Source organism: Budorcas taxicolor, chromosome 5 (genome assembly GCF_023091745.1).
Source record: "Budorcas taxicolor isolate Tak-1 chromosome 5, Takin1.1, whole genome shotgun sequence".
Lineage (NCBI taxonomy): Eukaryota > Metazoa > Chordata > Mammalia > Artiodactyla > Bovidae > Budorcas > Budorcas taxicolor.
This window is the reverse complement of record NC_068914.1, coordinates 17,295,691-17,313,599: the sequence shown is the minus strand read 5'-3', so window position 1 is coordinate 17,313,599 and position 17,909 is coordinate 17,295,691. Positions and strand designations below refer to the sequence as shown.

At 40.2% G+C, this 17,909-nt stretch overlaps 1 protein-coding gene and 1 non-coding gene across 3 annotated transcripts in view; both read right to left on the bottom strand.

Moving 5' to 3' along the window:
• MICU1 (mitochondrial calcium uptake 1) overlaps positions 1-17,909 on the bottom strand; it is a 223,837-nt gene that overhangs the window by 4,373 nt on the left and 201,555 nt on the right. The gene's annotated exons all lie outside the window — the stretch shown is intronic.
• TRNAA-CGC (transfer RNA alanine (anticodon CGC)) lies at positions 8,594-8,666 on the bottom strand. The gene has a single exon. It is a non-coding gene; the product is annotated as a tRNA-Ala (tRNA).

The following is a 17,909-nucleotide window of genomic DNA, read 5'->3' as shown; positions in this document are numbered from 1 at the left end:
TGCCAATGTTTGTTAACCATGCCCTTTTCACATCAATACCACACCTGTTTTAACTGATAACTACACCTCTTTTTCTCTCAGTTCCATTCTCTCAGGGCACACTGCCCATCATCAATTCTTGATGCTCCCAGTGCCCATCCTATTCCCTATGAAGAGGGATCTTATCCTCTAAATAAACCATTAAATAAATACTATTCAATGTCAGTGAGAGCTCTTGGCTTTTTCGGGTGAAAAGCTCACTGAAGTGTTATTAAGTGGTTTCAGAACAGGGACTTCTCGAATTCTACAGGTGAGAATGCCTCATTACAAAGGCCATCTCTTAACAGAACAGTTACAGAATATGTTTCACCTCATATGGAGAGGGCTCTGATGCCATCTGTACTACAGGAGGAAAACCAGGGCTGCTGAGGTATTCAAACCACTGGGATGTTACCAGCCAGCAAAGGGCCTGGCTGGGGTGCCCTTTCACTGTCTGAGATCCTCACACAGGCCCCCAGGGTGTGAATCAGAGCAGTGGAGGAAATGAACATTAAACTAGCTGGTGAGCTCCAGCCAAGAGTACTGGGGACAAGTAGGATGACAGACTACAAGCCAAGTGCTTGACAGCTGGTCCTGAGAGCTGGCTCATTCAGATTTGCTTCCACATCTCTGAACCAAAGTCATAATTAAATCACAGCAAGAACAATCCCCCACCACTTCTGCCCAGACCTCAGGTTCTCCATGCAGGCCAGTTGCTGGTACTGGAATGTGGGGCTCGCCTATTCAATGATGCTAACTGATGGATGGTTGGGATTCTAATCTGAAAAATGTCCCTATGGAGCATGAAATCCCCCTGGAGAAGGCCTAGGTTTCCAAGACCTATCTATTCCTTTGGTACAAATCTGCTCCAGCTGCCTGAACAATAGATAGGCATGAGACTGGGTGATTTCTACTAGATTGGGATGGGGAGGAATTTGCAGAAGCAGGCTCACTGGCACTCAAAAATGTGTTAACCATCTGGCTCTTTGAAAAGTCCAAGCAGAATCTGAGATGTGCCAGGTCCCCAGTTTACTCTCTGGCATAGTCCATGACTGGACAATTCAGCAGCACAAAGAAATACATACTGAGTTTGTGTGACTATGTCAGATGCTATATTATATAAAACTATCTATTCACAACAGTACTCGAACAGAGGAAAAGAGAGTTCTGAAGGGATAAGAGCCCAAATATCCATTTGGAATCAGAGAATCTTAGAACTGGAAGAGACCTCAGAGGAAAGATAAAATGCAAAGAATTTGAATGACTTGCTCAGGGCCACAAAGCTAGTTGGTAGCAGGGCTGTGTCTAGAATCTAGGTCTCCTGACTTTCAGCCCATGCTCTTTTTCCTATACACACTGGGCTCACTCCATCCCTTATACGGACAGTGGATCCCCCCATGAATCTGTCACTCTATTTTTTTGGTGGGGGGAGGGCATGCCATGCAACTTGTGGGCTCTTAGTTCCCTGGCTAGCAACTGAATCTGTGTCCTCAGCAGTGAAAGTGTGGAGTCTTAACCATGGGACCACCAGGGAATTCCCTGAAATCTCTCATTGTAAGTTAAGAGAAAGGACTCAGGTGGAAGAAAAGCCAAAATATGAATTACTCCTCGCTAGTGGGCAGGGATGAATAACTGAATAATAACTAGGGGTTGTGAGGAGCCAGCACTGTAGTCTGACCACAGATCTGATGTCCTGTGTGATGGAAGACATCAGTATTCCCTTGGAACATATACTGACAATTTTAAGGACAACTCAGAAGGTTTACTAAAATGCAACCCAATGAAAAGCGTATGAAATAAAGGTGGCCCTGGGAGTTCTGCCTGTGATGCATAAATTGAGCTCTGCACAGTGTGACCCAATTAGGAGCTGCCTGTCTCTTCCTAATGCAAAGGTGTTTGGAAAAGTGATACGCCAAGTTGGGTCGACAGTCTCTAGCTGTGTGGCCATGTGATGATGCCTGTCTTCCTGGACCGTAATAGAGAAAATCAAAAGCTGGCTTGTGACAGCCAAGGTTAAGTGAGGGAGACATTTCTGCTTCAGCTCTGAAAAGGCTTATGCTGTAGAGGTCTTAGTTTCTTAAGTCCATCCCTAAATGGCTTCGGGGAAGGTGGGGACAGGGGGAAGGATTTTCCTTTAAAGAGCACTTGTCCTTTCTTTTGCATCTTCTTCCAGAATACTTTGGCTAATACAACACACACATGTCAACCTGACTGAAAGGGGTGGGGGTGGGAAGGAAAGGACAACATTTAGGATAACAAGCAATTTCAGGAGCCAAGAGTAATGCAGTATACTAATAATGAAAATGATAACACTCTGTGTTATGCACAGAGCTTCTGTGCCACAGGCAGGTTGACCAGCTCTGTGTGCTCAGGCCGTCCACCTGTCAGAGGTGATGCTGGTGATCCTGGCTCTTAAATACTGCTATATGCCAGAAAAAAAAAAAACTGTGGCCAGGTTTTCTGAACCTCAGAGCATCATTCCAGATGACTGTTTCAATGGGCTTCCATGCTTAACCTAGTAAAACTAGTTGACAGTAAGGTTTATTGCCATTGTCCAGTATTGTATCTGGGGTCATTAAAAATGCTCATCACATTTGTCCACAAGAGGCAACCATTTCTACCAGCACCATTAGGCAGTGATTTCAGGTGCCACATTCAGAAGGCAACCACAGTTCAGTGGGGGAAACCATACATACCATTAAGATTGTGAAACATATAGGAGAATTATCAGACATATTAACAGACACACATGGGTTACAGTGGAAAAGCTTGTATTTGGTTAGAGGTACATTTTGGATCCTCATTCTAAAGGATTAAAGAGACAGACTGCTCCAGATATGGCATGTAAAGCAGTAAGTAGTAGGTGGTGGAGGAATCAGTTTGAATAAGTACTGGAAGCAGGAAAGGAAGCTAATGCCTGACTAGACAGCTTGAACAGAGGTGCAGGTGGGGATGAGAGCATTAGGCTAGATTTGCCATCAGGACAGACTGGCAAGGGGCCAGTCAAGTCTCCTTGCAGGGAAACCTTTATAACACAGCAGTCTTATCTCGAGACCAATTTACCATTTTACCAAAATTTACCATATTTGCTTTTCCCTCTTTGACTCTTTTAAATTTTCATTATTTTTTATTTTAAAAAGTTATTTTTCATTATATAATACATTTAGCTATTTGAAATTCAGATGGTACAAAAGGGTTGAAGTCTCCCTCTCAAAGTTATGTCCCATCCCCCTCCAGATGTTGTCCACAGGCAATGAACATCTCCAGTTTCCCTAGAAATATTTTATAGATATAAAATCAAATATTTATTCACTTCTTCCCACAAAATGATTTAAATATATGGTTTTGCTTGACTATTTAACAACATGTCCAAGAAATAATTCCATTCCAATACATAAACAATTCCTTTTTGACAGCTGCACAGCATTCCACCAAGAGCATGTGTCATTATTTAGATAACCACTTCTTTATATTATTCTAACATCAATTTTACCAGGGTTCAATCCCTGGTTTGGGAAGATCCCCTGGAGAAGGAAATGGCAATCCACTCCAGTACTATTGCCTGGAAAATCCCATGGACAGAGGAGCCTGGTAGGGTACAGTCCATGGGGTCACAAAGAGTCGAACACGACTGAGCGACTTCACTTTCACTTTCAACCTCAATTTTGGAAGTGGCTTTTATGTTTGCTTTGCAAATTACTTCCTTGGCTATAGTTGTTAGCCTCAAGAGAGTCTGAATCTCTGATAACTAAAGTCGAAAGCAACTGAGATATTTAAGTTCAGCTTGCTGAAATGATGCAAAAAGCTAAATACTCTTCATCTTAACACATGTCTTATCAAAATTTCAGAGGTACACCTGTGGCTGATTCATGTCAATGTATGGCAAAACCAATACAGTATTGTAAAGCAGAATAAAGTAAAAATAAAAATTAAAAAACAAAAACAAAAACTTCAGAGGTCTCTAAGGGCAGTAGCCCCTGAAGCCCTTGCAAAGAAGTGCTTGCATTAAATACTAACCTCTGTACTTCCCCAGTTCGTATAATTTCTTTCTGATCATTTTCATCACAGGATGTAATGCTGGCTGATATTCTTGTCTCTTTAAGTCGGTGTTTTGGTGGTTTATCTTACCCTCTTTCCTCTCTCCTTCAATGGTAATCATGAGTCCCTGAAGCAGCTCTCTTTCTCCTTGGGGCACTTACAAATAATTTCACTAAATCACAACATATTCAAAGCAGCAGAGTTAAGCCAGAATCAATCTTTAGAACTGCTAAGTGACTTTAAATTTTGGGGAAAATAAATTAGTTCTCTGCAGAGAGAGAAAGTGCCTCATAAAGCAAACCTTTCAGAATTTGAGCTTCTGTGCCTACAGTATGAATACTTTTGTTTTAAAAATTGATGGCTTTGTCTTAAATGAATGGAATCCTGGCAAGCACTCTCCTTCACACATAAACGTTCTTACAAAACGAAATAATGAACTGAAGCACAGGAGCCTGCCTCCCACAAACTTTAAAAGAATTTATAGGGAGTTTCCTAGAGGTCCAGTGGTTAAGACTGTGCGTCCACTGCAGGGGGCACAGGTTCAATCCTTGGTTAGGGAACTAATATCCTGCATGCTTGGCAGCATGGCCAATAAATAAATAAATAATAAAAATACAAGAATTTACAAAATAGGAGCTTTTTTCCCATAACCTCTTCTCCACACATCTTTATGACATTACCATTTCCTGCCTTTATGCTACAGCTGTCTGGGGATGCTCTCCTATACATTCTTGCTGTAAACTTTCCCCCATTTTTGTCTTCTCATAAAAGCTGTGAGTCACCTATAGAATTCTCTAGACCCTTCTAGTGGCAGTGAGTGCTGTGTACCTAACCGAACAGTGGTATGGAAGTGAATGAACTGGAATCTCTGGTCTCAGTTTTGTATCGCACAAGCTGTGATTTGAGCAAGCCATTTTCCTTCAAGCGTAATTGAAGAAGTTAAAAACAAGGTAGTGGGGGTTTAAGTAAAATGATTTCTAAGCTCCCTTTTAGCCCTAACATTTTATGACTGACATGTTAACATCTTTTTAGATAACATGGCTTAGATCAATTAAAATGTGCATATCTTCAGAAGTCCTCAAAGAATTTAACTGGTAATTTCTGGAATTACAGCCGGTATGGTGGGTAGAATTTTGAGATGGTCCCCAAGATCCCCACACCCTGTAAAACCTCCTCTCCTTGAATGTGGGCAAGACCTGTGAATAGGACGTGATACCACTCTCATGATTAGGTTACTTTATATGGACAAGGTAATGGGATAGTCATTCTCATGATTACAATTATGTAAGAACCCATCTCGCACACTGAGGAAAGAGATTCTCCTGCTGGCTTTGAAGAAGTGAGCTGCCATACTGTAAGAGGGCCACACGGCAAGGAACTGCGGTGGCCTGCTGAGAGTGATAGCCAGTATGAAAAAGGAACCTCAGTCCTACAACCAAAAGGAGCTGAATTCTGCCAAGAACCCAAATAAGCTTGGAGGACGACTGTCTGTGAACTCCAGATGAGAAAGCAGTCCTACTGATGCCTTGATTTCTATCTTGTTAAAGACTTTGAGCAGAGAACCCAGTTACACTGTGCCTGGACTCTCTGACTTATGAAAACTAGTATGATAAATAGGTGGTATTTTAAGCTGCAAACTTGTTGTAATTTGTTGTAAGCAAGAAAGTAGGGAAGGTATTTATGGTTGGGAATGTCCTTTAGAGATTCCTCAAATCATACTTTATATAAAGCTATGCTCATTCTAGGTACATTTTATGGAACTGTCACTTTTCTGCAACTACTATACCAAGCTTCATAAATTAGCTCTTATCAAGGCACTAGCCAAGATCTAATTAAATTTTAAATTTCTTAACAAGTAAATAAAACTGCCACCATTCTTTTGGGAATTCAACAGCCTTGCTCTGATTTCAAATGTATTTGATAATTATAAGTCAGTTCATTTTCACAGATTTGGATACAGCTTTAGGCTACAACATGTTTCTTAAAACATTACTACATTCAGTAAAAAGCTGATTTAGTTATAGAATTTCAAATCTGGAAGAATGCTTGGCGATATTTAGTATAACATCTAACTTGAGGTCAGAGGAATTGTGACTTGCCCATGTGTCAAGGAAATTAATGACAAGGGAAGGTGTCATACTCCTCTTGTCCTCTCCCTCACCCTAGGTTTTTATTAGAGAATTATACCATCCTTTTCAGGATCTGATCAGGTTAAGAATTAATTCACTCATTTATTCAACATTAATTAAATATCTACTGCATATAAGTAATTATTCTAGGCTCAGAGCAGGACACAAAGATGTGGAAAACATGGTTTTTGTCCTCAAGAATTTACAGTCTAGTAGACGATTACCCTTTGATTGCTACAGATACTAGAGATATTAATAGGGCACAGATAGTCCTAGAAGCAGGGCTTCCCTGGTGGCTCAGATGGTAAAGAATCTGTCTGCAATGCAGGAGACCCAGGTTTGATCCCTGGGTCCTGAAGATCCCCTGGAGAAGGGAATGGCTACCCACTCTAGTATTGTTGCCTGGAGAATTCCATGGACAGAGGAACCTATGGGTTACAGTCCATGGGGTCACAAAGAGTCAGACATGACTGAGTGACACACACACACACACACACACACACACACACACACACACACACAGAGTCCTAGGAACAGAGAAGTTAAATAATGAAAATTGGAGATACTAAGGGAACATTTTATGCAAAGATGGGCACAATAAAGGACAGAAACAGCAAGGACCTAAGAGAAGCAGAAGAGATTAAAAGGAGGTGGCAAGAATATACAAAAGGTATATTCTTCTGTGTATTCTTGACTACACAAAAAAGGTCTTAATGACCCAGATAACCATGATATAGTCACTCACCTAAAAACAGAAATCCTGGAATGTGAAGTTAAGTGGACCTGAGGAAGCATTACTATGAACAAACCTAGTGGAGGTGATAGAATTCTAGCTGAGCTATTTAAAATCCTGAAAGATGATGCAGTTAAAGTGCTGTACTCAATATGCCAGCAAATTTGCAAAACTCAGCAGCAGACCCAGGACTGGAAACGTCAGTTTTCATTCCAATCCCAAAGAATGTTTAAACTGTCGTACAATTATGCTCATTTCACATGTTAGCAAGGTAATGTTCAAAATCCTACAAGTTAGATTTCAGCAGTACGTTAACCAAGAACTTCCAGATGTACAAGCTAGATTTAGAAAAGGCAGAGGAACCAGAGATCAAACTGCCAACATCCGTTGAATCGTAGAAAAAGCAAAGGAATTTCAGAAAAACATCTACTTCTGCTTCATTGACTACGCTAAAGCCTTTGACTGTGTGGCTTACAACAAACTGGAAAATTCTTAAAGAGACAGGAATACTAAGCCACCTTACCTGTCTCCTGAGAAACCTGTATGCAGGTCAAGAAGCAACACATAGAATCGGACATGAAACAGCAGACTGGTTCCAAATTGGGAAAGGAGTATGTCAAGGGTGTATACTTCACCCTGCTTATTTAAGTTTGCAGAGTACATCATGCAAAATGCCAGGCTGGATGAATCACAAGCTTGAATCAAGATTGCCAGGAGAAATATCAACAATCTCAGATAGGCAGATGATACCACTGTAATGGAAGAGAGTGAAGAGGAACAAAGAGCCTCTTGATAAGGGTGAAAGAGAACAGTGAAAAAGCTAGCTTAAAATTCAACATTAAAAAAACTAAGATCATGGCATCTGGTCCCATCCGTTCATGGCAAAGAGATGGGGAAAAAGTGAAAACAATGACAGATTTTATTTTCTTGGGCTCCAAAGTTACTGAGAATGGTGACCACAGCCATGAAATTAAAAGACGCTTGCTCCTTGGAAGAAAAGCTGTGGCAAACCTAGACATCGGATTAAAAAGCAAAGACATCACTTTGCCAACAAAGGTGTCTATAGTCAAATCTATGGTTTTTCCAGTAGTCATGAATGGATGTGAGAGTTGGACCATAAAGAAGGCTGAGTGCTGAAGAATGACTGCTGGAGAAGACTCTTGAGAGTCCCTTGGACAGCAAGGAGATCAAACCATTCAATCCTAAAGGAAATCAGTCCTGAATATTCATTGGAAGGACAGATGCTGAAGCTGAAGCGCTAATACTTTGGCCACCTGATGTGAAGAGCTGACTCCCTGGAAAAAACTTCAATGCTGGGAAACACTGAAGGCAGGAGAAGAAGGGGACAGCAGAGGATGAGATGACTGGATGGCATCACTGACTCAATGGACATAGGTTTGAGCAAACTCTGGGAGATACTGAAGGACGGGGAAAACTGGCGTGCTGAAGTCAATGGGGTTGCAAAGAGTTGCACACGACAGTGAATAAACAGTGAAAAACAATGCCTTCTGAAAGCAATAATCCCAGGAATTTTTAGATGAATGATGAATTTTAGGAGAAACTAAAAGCTCCAATCTTCCTCATTAAAAAAAAAGCAACATACAGCTTCTTTTTTCCTTTTTTTCTTATTTTTATTTGGCTGCACTGGGTCTTAGTTGCAGTATGTGGGATCTAATTCCCTGACCAGGGGTCAAACCTGGGCCCCCTGCATTGCGAGTGCAGAGTCTTAGCCACTGGACCACCAGAGAAGTCACAACAACTTCTAAATTAATACAAATTTCAAAAAGTGGCTGAAAAAAGCAGTAGATACTACTTTCCAAGAGGACAAACAGTAAGCCATATCAGGGTCTAGGGTGATATTTTAAAAAATAACTTTGCCAAATTGCCATATCCGGAGAGGATGTTTCTAATCTATTAGCTCCTTAATGAACTGAAGATAAGATAAACAGACAGAGGAAAGTCAGTATTTTGGGGTTGAAAACAGAACAGGCGGCTGTCTATAGTCATAATTTCAATCTAGTATAATAATACAGGATTCAGTTCAGTTCAGCTCAGTTGCTCAGTCGTGTCCAACTCTTTGGGACCCCATGGACTGCAGCACGCAGGCTTTCCCGTCCATCACCAACTCCTGAAGCTTGCTCAAACTCACGTCCATGAAGTCGGTGATACTATCCAACCATCTCATCATCTGCTGTCCCCTTCTCCTCCTGCCTTCAATCTTTCCCAGCATCAGGGTCTTTTTAAATGAGTCAGTTCTTCATATCAGGTGGCCAAAATATTGGAGTTTCAGCTTCAGCATCAGTCCTTCCAGTGAATATTCAGGACTGATTTCCTTTAGGATAGACTGGTTGGATCTCCTTGCAGTCCAACGGACTCTCAAGAGTCTTCACCAACACCACAGTTCAAAAGCATCAATTCTTTGCCACTCAGCTTTCTTTATAAATGAGAGCAATTGTGTGGTAATTTGAACATTCTCTGGCATTGCCTTTCTTTGGGATTGGAATGAAAACTGATCTTTTCCAGTCCTGTGGCCACTGCTGAGTTTTCCAAATTTGCTGGCATATTGAGTGCAGCAATTTAACAGCATCATCTTTTAGAATTTGAAATAGCTCAGCTGGAATTCCATCACCTCCACCAGCTTTGTTTATAGTGATGCTTCCTAAGGTCCACTTGACTTTGCATTCCAAGATGTCTGGCTCTAGGTGAGTGATCATACCATCATGATTATCTAGGTCACAAAGATCTTTTTTGTATAGTTCTTCTGTGTATCCTTGCCACCTCTTCTTAATATCTTCAGCTTCTGTTAGGTCCATACCGTTTCTGTCCTTTATTGTGCTCATCTTAGCATGAAATGTTCCCTTGGTATCTCTAATTTTCTTGCAGAGATCTCCAGTCTTTCCCATAATATTGTTTTCCTCTACTTCTTTGCATTGATCACTGAGGAAGGTTTTCTTATCTCTCCGTGTTATTCTTTGGAACTCTGCATTCAAATAGTTTATCTTTCCTTTTCTCCTTTGCCTTTCGCTTCTCTTCTTTTCATAGCTATTTGTAAGGTCTCCTCAGACAACCATTTTGCCTTTTTTGCATTTCTTTTTCTTGGGGATGGTCTTGTTCACTGCCTCCTGTACAATGTCACGAACCTCCATCCATAGTTCTTCAGGCACTCTGTCTATCGGATCTAATCCCTTAATCTATTTCTCACTTCCACTGTATAATTGTAAGGCATTAGATTTAGGTCATACCTGAATGGTCTAGTGGTTTTCCCTACTTTCTTCAATATAGGATTATCTCACTTGATTCTCTCAATGGCATGAGGCAAGGAGTCTATATCACCATTCTACAGATTAGGAAACTGAGGTTTTGAAAGCTTCAGTGACACAAAGCTAGTGAGTTCGAAGACACAAAGCTAGTGAGTTACAGCGATTCAAAATCAGGTTTGAGTTTAAAACCAGAATTTATGCTGGCAGACAAACTTCTTGAATATATTTAACTTTCAATAAATGCTAGATGTTGGAAGTGTCTCTGAAAGTATAATAAAACATTGCCACACCCGCAAGTAGAGGTGATAAGGAACACCTGGATCGTTAGAAGTTCAGATGTCCACATCTGTATATCCTGTAATTTGATGTCCAGAAATGACAGCTTGGTATAGATATATGTATCTTCTGTTCTGTGGGAGCCTTCAAAGGGGTACCAACTTTCCTTGCTAGATGACCATATTTAAGTAATTGCAGGCTTTTGTGTATTGGTTTTTTCACCGAAGAGTAATATGGTCAGAAAAGTGAAGAACATAGATGTGTCTACTGAGATGTTCCTTTGTGGGCATAAGAAGCTACATTAGACAATTCCAAGAATCTGTGTCACTGCAGAGTATGCACTACAGATGTCAGAGTGTGTCTGAGCTGGAAAACATGGTTCTGAACAGAAGAGACAACTGTAGGGGGAGAAACGTCCTATTCCATATTTAACAGAAGGGCACTGACTCCAAAACATCAAAAGGACTCTATTCCCACCCAAGAATGGTCACCTCTTAACCAAAGGGAACTAGGAGGAAACAACCTAGTGCCTGTCCTCCCTACGCTACTGAGAACCAGAGTTCAGAATGGTGAACCTGCCTTGTCTCCTCCTGGATTACATTTCAGCAAAAAATTTTAAATCCCAGAAGTGTTTTGGGGTATAGAGACAACATGATGGTATGGAAAGAATACAGGCTTTGGGATCAGAGAGCCCTGAGGTTGAATTCTGGCTCTCCTTATTAGCTGAGTAAGCAAGGGTAAGGTGCTTCATTTTATATTTCCTTTTCCATAAAACGGGATAATACTACCTTTCAGTAAAAATACTTGGGGTTGCAGAAAGCACCTTGTAGGAGTTACGCAGCAGGTTTTACTATTTATTTTCCTGACTTGTCAGGTAATTAGGTAAAGTGTACATATAGAATGACTATACAGAATTGAGGGCAACTATGTCATAAATTATGATTTTCAATTTAAGTCGGCCTGGGCTGGAGCATGACTACTAAACGTCATGGACTGTATTTGTGCCACTGTTTCCTGTATCATAGTTCAAAGTACACAGGAGATACAACTGGACCTACAAGTTTCCCAAATCTCTAATATTCTAAGGTGTTTTATAATGGGGCTTTTCACCACCTGGAAACCTTTTATTCTCTTGGCAGAAATAAGAACACTCTAAGTCATACAGGCCATAGCTCATTCTAGAGCTCCAATTCAAATAATTTCTCACTTTTCCATCATAGGATGCCGTGGAGAAGGAGTCATGTTCAATTTTCCATTACCTTCTTCAGCAGACTAGGTAAATCATTCAGACAGCCCTTGAGAGGTTATACATCTAATTTTATGCCCAATATGTGTATGAATAAGCAATAGAACCAAATCTTCTTAAGTGCGAAACAAGAGATGACCCATAGTAGAAACATACTATTAGTTCATGTAGAAAGGTTGTTTCTCCAGATGGTCAGATTCACCAAAGACATCTCATTCTTGCCTGCCAGTTGTCTTTTCACACAGGCCAAGGGGAACTAAAGAAATAGCCTCAACAAAATTTGCCATTTTCATTCTAGAGGGATTAGATCACATTGTAATGTAAATCTGGAACTGCCACCTGCCTAGGTTCTCCAACTGTTCCGAGGAACATTAGCTCTGTGAGTTGTTAAAAGACATTTTAGGGCAAGTCAAGTTTGGGAATTTTATCACTCTCTTGGAGATTAATAATGAACATTAGCATATTAAAAAGTTGGCAGGAGTAGTGCCGCAGGAAGAATTTCTGTATAACTTGGCATTTTACAAACTTATTTGAACCATGGAACACTTTTTTGGGGTTTTGTTTTAAACCCACAGAACCATTAACATATTGCAGTATATAATGTTCTTCACAATGCTGTTTGGGAAATTCTGTGCTAAATTATGTCTAAAGACAGGTTTGCAAGCTCTAAAATAGCCAAGGAAGAGACAGTGCCAGGGCCTCTAAAAGGTGCCAATTTCTGAAGGTCCTAACCTTTTAGGAAAAAATGAAGACAGCTGAGACTGAGAATAGCAGGCAGACAAAGGTACTCATATGTCCACCCAAAGGTACTCTTCCCCCACCTCCCATAGAGGTCAGAGGCTCTAACTAGCACCTATCACAACTTGAACAACTTGTATCCTCTTCTTTCTCCCCTGATGATAGATTGTGAGCTTCTTAAGAGCAGAACCCTGTGCCAGCACAGTGCCTATGCTGCTAGCTGAATGAATCTATGAACCATGCTAAATCTGGTTATATCATCAACCTCATAATGCAAGCAGCAGGCATTTACTCAACATTCACTGCATGATAGGCACAAGGTTAAGTGTTATATGTAGATTTATCCTCAGAACAATCCTGTGAGGTGGATATAGTTGTCCTGATTTTAAAAACACAGAAACTAAATTCAGAAACTGCCCAAAGCTACTCGGCTAGTCAGGCTTCCCAGGTGGCTCAGTGGTAAAGAATACACCTGCCAATGCAGGAGATGCAGGAAATGTGGGTTCAATCCCTGGTTGGGAAGCTCCCCTGGAGGAGGAAAGGGCAACCCACTCCAGTATTCTTGCCTGGAAAGTCCCATGGACAGAGGAGCCTGGAGGGCTACAGTCCATGGGGTCACAAAAAGTTGTATGTGACTAAGCACGCACATACACTAAACTAGTCAAAGATGGAGCCAAGATTCAAATCCAGGCTTGTGCTGTTCAACACTGTATTTTTCTTCCTCTCTTCTAAGATGTATCTCAGCAGTGAAATCTCATGATTCTGTGGAAGCAGAATTGGTATAGAACTCAAATCCATGGAAAAATCACCAGTCTGACTATCAGGCTAAGGAAGGTTTAAAAGGGGAGAGTGCAAGGAGAGCCTGTAAAAGACAGGCACATCTGGCGGAGGGAAGAAACTTGGAATGGTTGCCAAGCGCATGCTAGTCTTTCCATGTGCAATGTATGTCAAGTCTAAAACACAGGGCTTACAGAAGACAGTGAATTCACGACATGAGTTTGTTCTCTGGGTCTACTGTCAAAGGTGAGGGGTTACTGGCTTGAGATCCTATGTCTTGTTCACATCTATCAAGATATTCAGTCATTCACCTATTAATTGATCAAATATTTACAGAATGTCTACTGTATCTTAGCTATTGTCCTAGGCACAGGAAACATATCCAGGAACAAGACAGATAAGCATTTTAGTAAACAGGGACAGATAATAAACACACACATAAATATACAAGAAAATACCAGGTAGTGATAAATGCTATGATACAGGCTGATGGAGCTACCTAGGAAGTGATTTATGACACCTCAGTTACAAGAGCCAAACACACTGAGGTCCCAGGAAAGAGCACTTGAGGTGAAGAACAGCCAGAACAAGGGCTTTCAGGTGGGAATGAACTTCGTATATCTAGAAAATAAAAGAAGGACATGCAGAGTGGAGAGAACTGGTAAGAAAGTGATATCTGTTACACTCGAGAGTATGTAAGAGCCACGCCACATGGAGCCCTCTAAGTCCAGGTAGAGAGACTAGAAGTAGAGTGGGCTAGATGGAGAAACAAAGTCAGATTTGGGATTTCTGGAAGTAGAGACATAGATTCACTGAAAAAACAAATATGCAGATGAATGAGTATGGAATCAAGGATAATGCTTACTTTTGTTTGTTTACTTCAGTTAAGTGTTTACTGAAAGCCTACTATCGATGTACAAAACATCACAGATAGTAATCTCTACTCTACTGATTACCTGTATTTGTGAAAATTCAAGCCCATGTCCATAATTTATGCATAGGAATTGATGATAAGAGTCAGAATATTTTAGGTTAAAAATTACAAAAGCTATAGATAATGTAGTTAGTTTTATATAACTTTTACTGAGTAGTCAGGGAAGGGGCTCTTTGAAGAAACAGAAGTTAGCCAGGGAAAGAAAGACCATAATTAGGTTTCTTTAAAAAATTCAGTTTTAGGGACTCGCCTGGTGGTCCAGTGGCTGACTCTGAGCTCTCAATGCTGAGACCCTGGGTTTGATCCCTGGTTGGGGAACTAGATTCTACATGCCACAACTAAGACCCTGAACAGCCAAATAAATTTTAAAAAATTCAGTTTTAAATAGACAATACAAATATTCTCATAGTAAATTAAATTCATTTTTTGTTTCTACTTTTGCTTTACTTTGTGGACTGCATATGAGTGATATTTAGTTCTTGGTTGCTATAGTGAGTTGAATGTTGGCCCAAGAGATATGTCTGCATCTTAGGCCCTGGAACTTATGAATGTGACTTTGTTTGGAAGAAGGGTCTTTGCAGACGTCATTAAGAATCCTGAGATGATCCAGGTGGGCCCTAAGTCCAATGACAGGTGTTCTTACAAGAGACAGACAGAAGACAGGCAAACAGGGAGAAGTGGGTAGGGAGGCCATGTGAAGAGAGAAGCATGACTGGAGTTATGGAGCCACAAGCCAAGGAGTGACTAAGCCACCAGAGGCTGGAAGAGGCAAGGGAGGACTTTTCCCTAGAGCCTTCAGAGGGAATATGGCCCTGCCAACACCTTAATTTCAAATTTGTGGCCTTCAGAGCTGTGAAATAAATTTCTGTTGTTTCAGATCACCGTGTTTGTGGTAATTTGTTATGGCAGCCCTAGGAAATGAATATGCTTGGCTTTTCCCTCTTACTTCGCATGAATCTAGGCCAGTTTCCCCTAGATATCTATCTTTTACACTCAGGGAATCCAAAGTTATACAGATGAAACAAACTAAGAAGTCAAAATAAATGCCAAACATCATCTATCTCAAAGCCAAACATATTTCTGGATATCAGATATGACTATATAATTTGTACTGCTGCCTCTGTTAGCAAGGATAATGAGGCGTGAGCTCTATGGAGAGACTAAACATTGCAGGAAATGGTCTGAAGTTATTTGAAAGAAACACTATCCTTTTTTTTAAACCACTAGGTTACACTTTCCTTTGCTATCATTACCCTGAATCATTCTGTTTTGTGCATCCTATAATTTTAACACAGATAGTGATTCATCCTATATAATTGTTCCTGAGAGCAATCTATGATCTTTAGTTAGACTTCTCAAAAAAAGGTATGCAAATATAAAGATGAGCCTATTTATTTTATTTAATAATAAGCGATGACTTCAAATCTTTTATGTTGGACTTACAGATGCTGTCAGATCTGTTCTGTGAAACAAAGCAATATAACCAAAGGTATTCTACAGAAATGACCCTGTGGTATTATACAAATACATGCATAACCTCCCGGAGAAGGCAATGGCACCCCACTCCAGTACTCTTGCCTGGAAAATCCCATAGATGGAGGAGCCTGGTGGGCTGCAGTCCATGGGGTTGCTAAGAGCCGGATACGACTGAGCGACTTCACTTTTACTTTTCACTTTCATGCATTGGAGAAGGAAATGGCAACCCACTCCAGTGTTCTTGCCTGGAGAATCCCAGGGACAGGGCAGCCTGGTGGGCTGCCGTCTATGGGATTGCACAGAGTCAGACACGACTGCAGTGACTTAGCAGCAGCATGCATAAGCTCCATGATTTAATTAATTTTTTCCAAAGGTTTTCACAAAGTTCAGAAGAGGGATTATTTTAAACAAACAAAGTTATATAAGTAAACAAGCAAGGAGATGAATATTCTTTTGAAAAGTTACGTGGATCAAGAAACTGAAATAAAAGGCATCCCTGTTGGAAAGGAAGAAGTAAAACGATTTCTATTTGCAGGCTGCATGATCTTATATTGGAAAATCTTAAGAAAACCACCAAAAAGTGTTGAATAAGCAATACTGTGTTTATAAAACCCAATCAATGCTTTGGAGAAATTTAAAAATCACAAATTGCAGTACTCAATGGTGAAATAAAAACATTGTCAGATAAATCAAAAACTAAGAGAATCACTGCCAGCATATATGTACTATAAAGAATGATAAAGGAAGTTTTTCAAACTGATAGTGACATCAGATAAAAATTTAGATATTCAGGAACAAATGAAAAACACTCAAATTGGTAAGTATGAGTAAATGTGGCTAAGTACAAAATTTTTTTGTTAATTTACTAAAAGTATAATTGTTGAAAACAAAAATCCTAACATTATATAATAATGATTATAACATCTATGGAGGAAATATAACATGGCAACAATAGCATAAAAGATACGGGGTGACAGTAAATGGAACTATATGAAAGCAAGGTTCTTACAATTAACCTGAAGTGGTACAATATTAACTTTAAGTAAAACATGAAAAATGACAATTTCTAGAGAAATCACTAAAATATACAATGCAAAAAGGTAGAGCTAAAAGGTCACCAGACCCAACTCTATGTCTAGAAGAGATGAAAGGTTTAACACAAAAAGAATAGAGGAGGACAAACCACGCAAAGAATAACTACCTAAAGATTTGTGCTGTGCTTAGTCACTCAGTTGTGTCCGACTCTTTGCGACCCCATGGACTGCAGCCTGCCAGGCTCCTCTGTCCATGGGGATTCTCCAGGCAAGAATACTAGAGAGGGTTGCCATGCCCTCCTTCAGGAAATTTTCTCACCCCAGGGATCGAACCCAGGTCTCCTGCATTGCAGGCGGATTCTTTATTGTCTGAGCTACCAGGGAAGCCCAAGAATACTGCAGTGGGTAGCCTATCCCTTCTCTCGGGGATCTTCCCGATCCGGAAATTGAACTGGGGTCTCCAGCATTGCAGGCAGATTCTTTACCAGCTGAGCTACCAGGGAAGCCCACCCAAAGAGCTAGAGTAATTAAATCAATACCAGACAAAATAGACTTCAAGAAAAGGTATATTACTAAACATAAAGGGGGAATACTTCATATTGATAAAATGGCTAATTCATCAGGAAAACACAATAATCATAATCATTAAATATGTATGTACTTAATACTAGAACTCAAAATTCATGAAATAAAGACTGACACCATTTAAAGGGAAAAACAGACAAATTCACACATCATATTTAGAGATTTTAACATTTCAGTCTTACAAAGAGCAACTAGACAAAAAAATCAGGACATATAAGATCTGAACACTATCAACCCACTTTGACCTGACATTTTTGTAACGTTACATTCAAAAGAATGCACATTCTTTTCCCATGTATATGAAACATTCATAAAAAAAAAAACTGACCAAATTCTGGGTCATAAAACAAGTTCTCAGCCCATTTTAATGAACTGAAATTTTATACAGTGTGTATTCTGACCACAATAGAATTAAATTAGAAATAAAAAACAAGAGTATATCTAGAAAAATAAAATATTTGGAAATGAAAAACAACCTATCTTGTACAGGAGACACAAGGGGCTCAGGTCTGATTTCTGGGTTGGGAAGATCCCCTGGACTAAGAAATGGCACCCTATCCAGTATTCTTGCCTGGAAAATTCCATGGGCAGAGGAGTCTGGAGGGCTACCACCCATGGGGCCGCAAAGAGTAGGACACAAATGAGCAGTCAAGCACAAAGGTTTA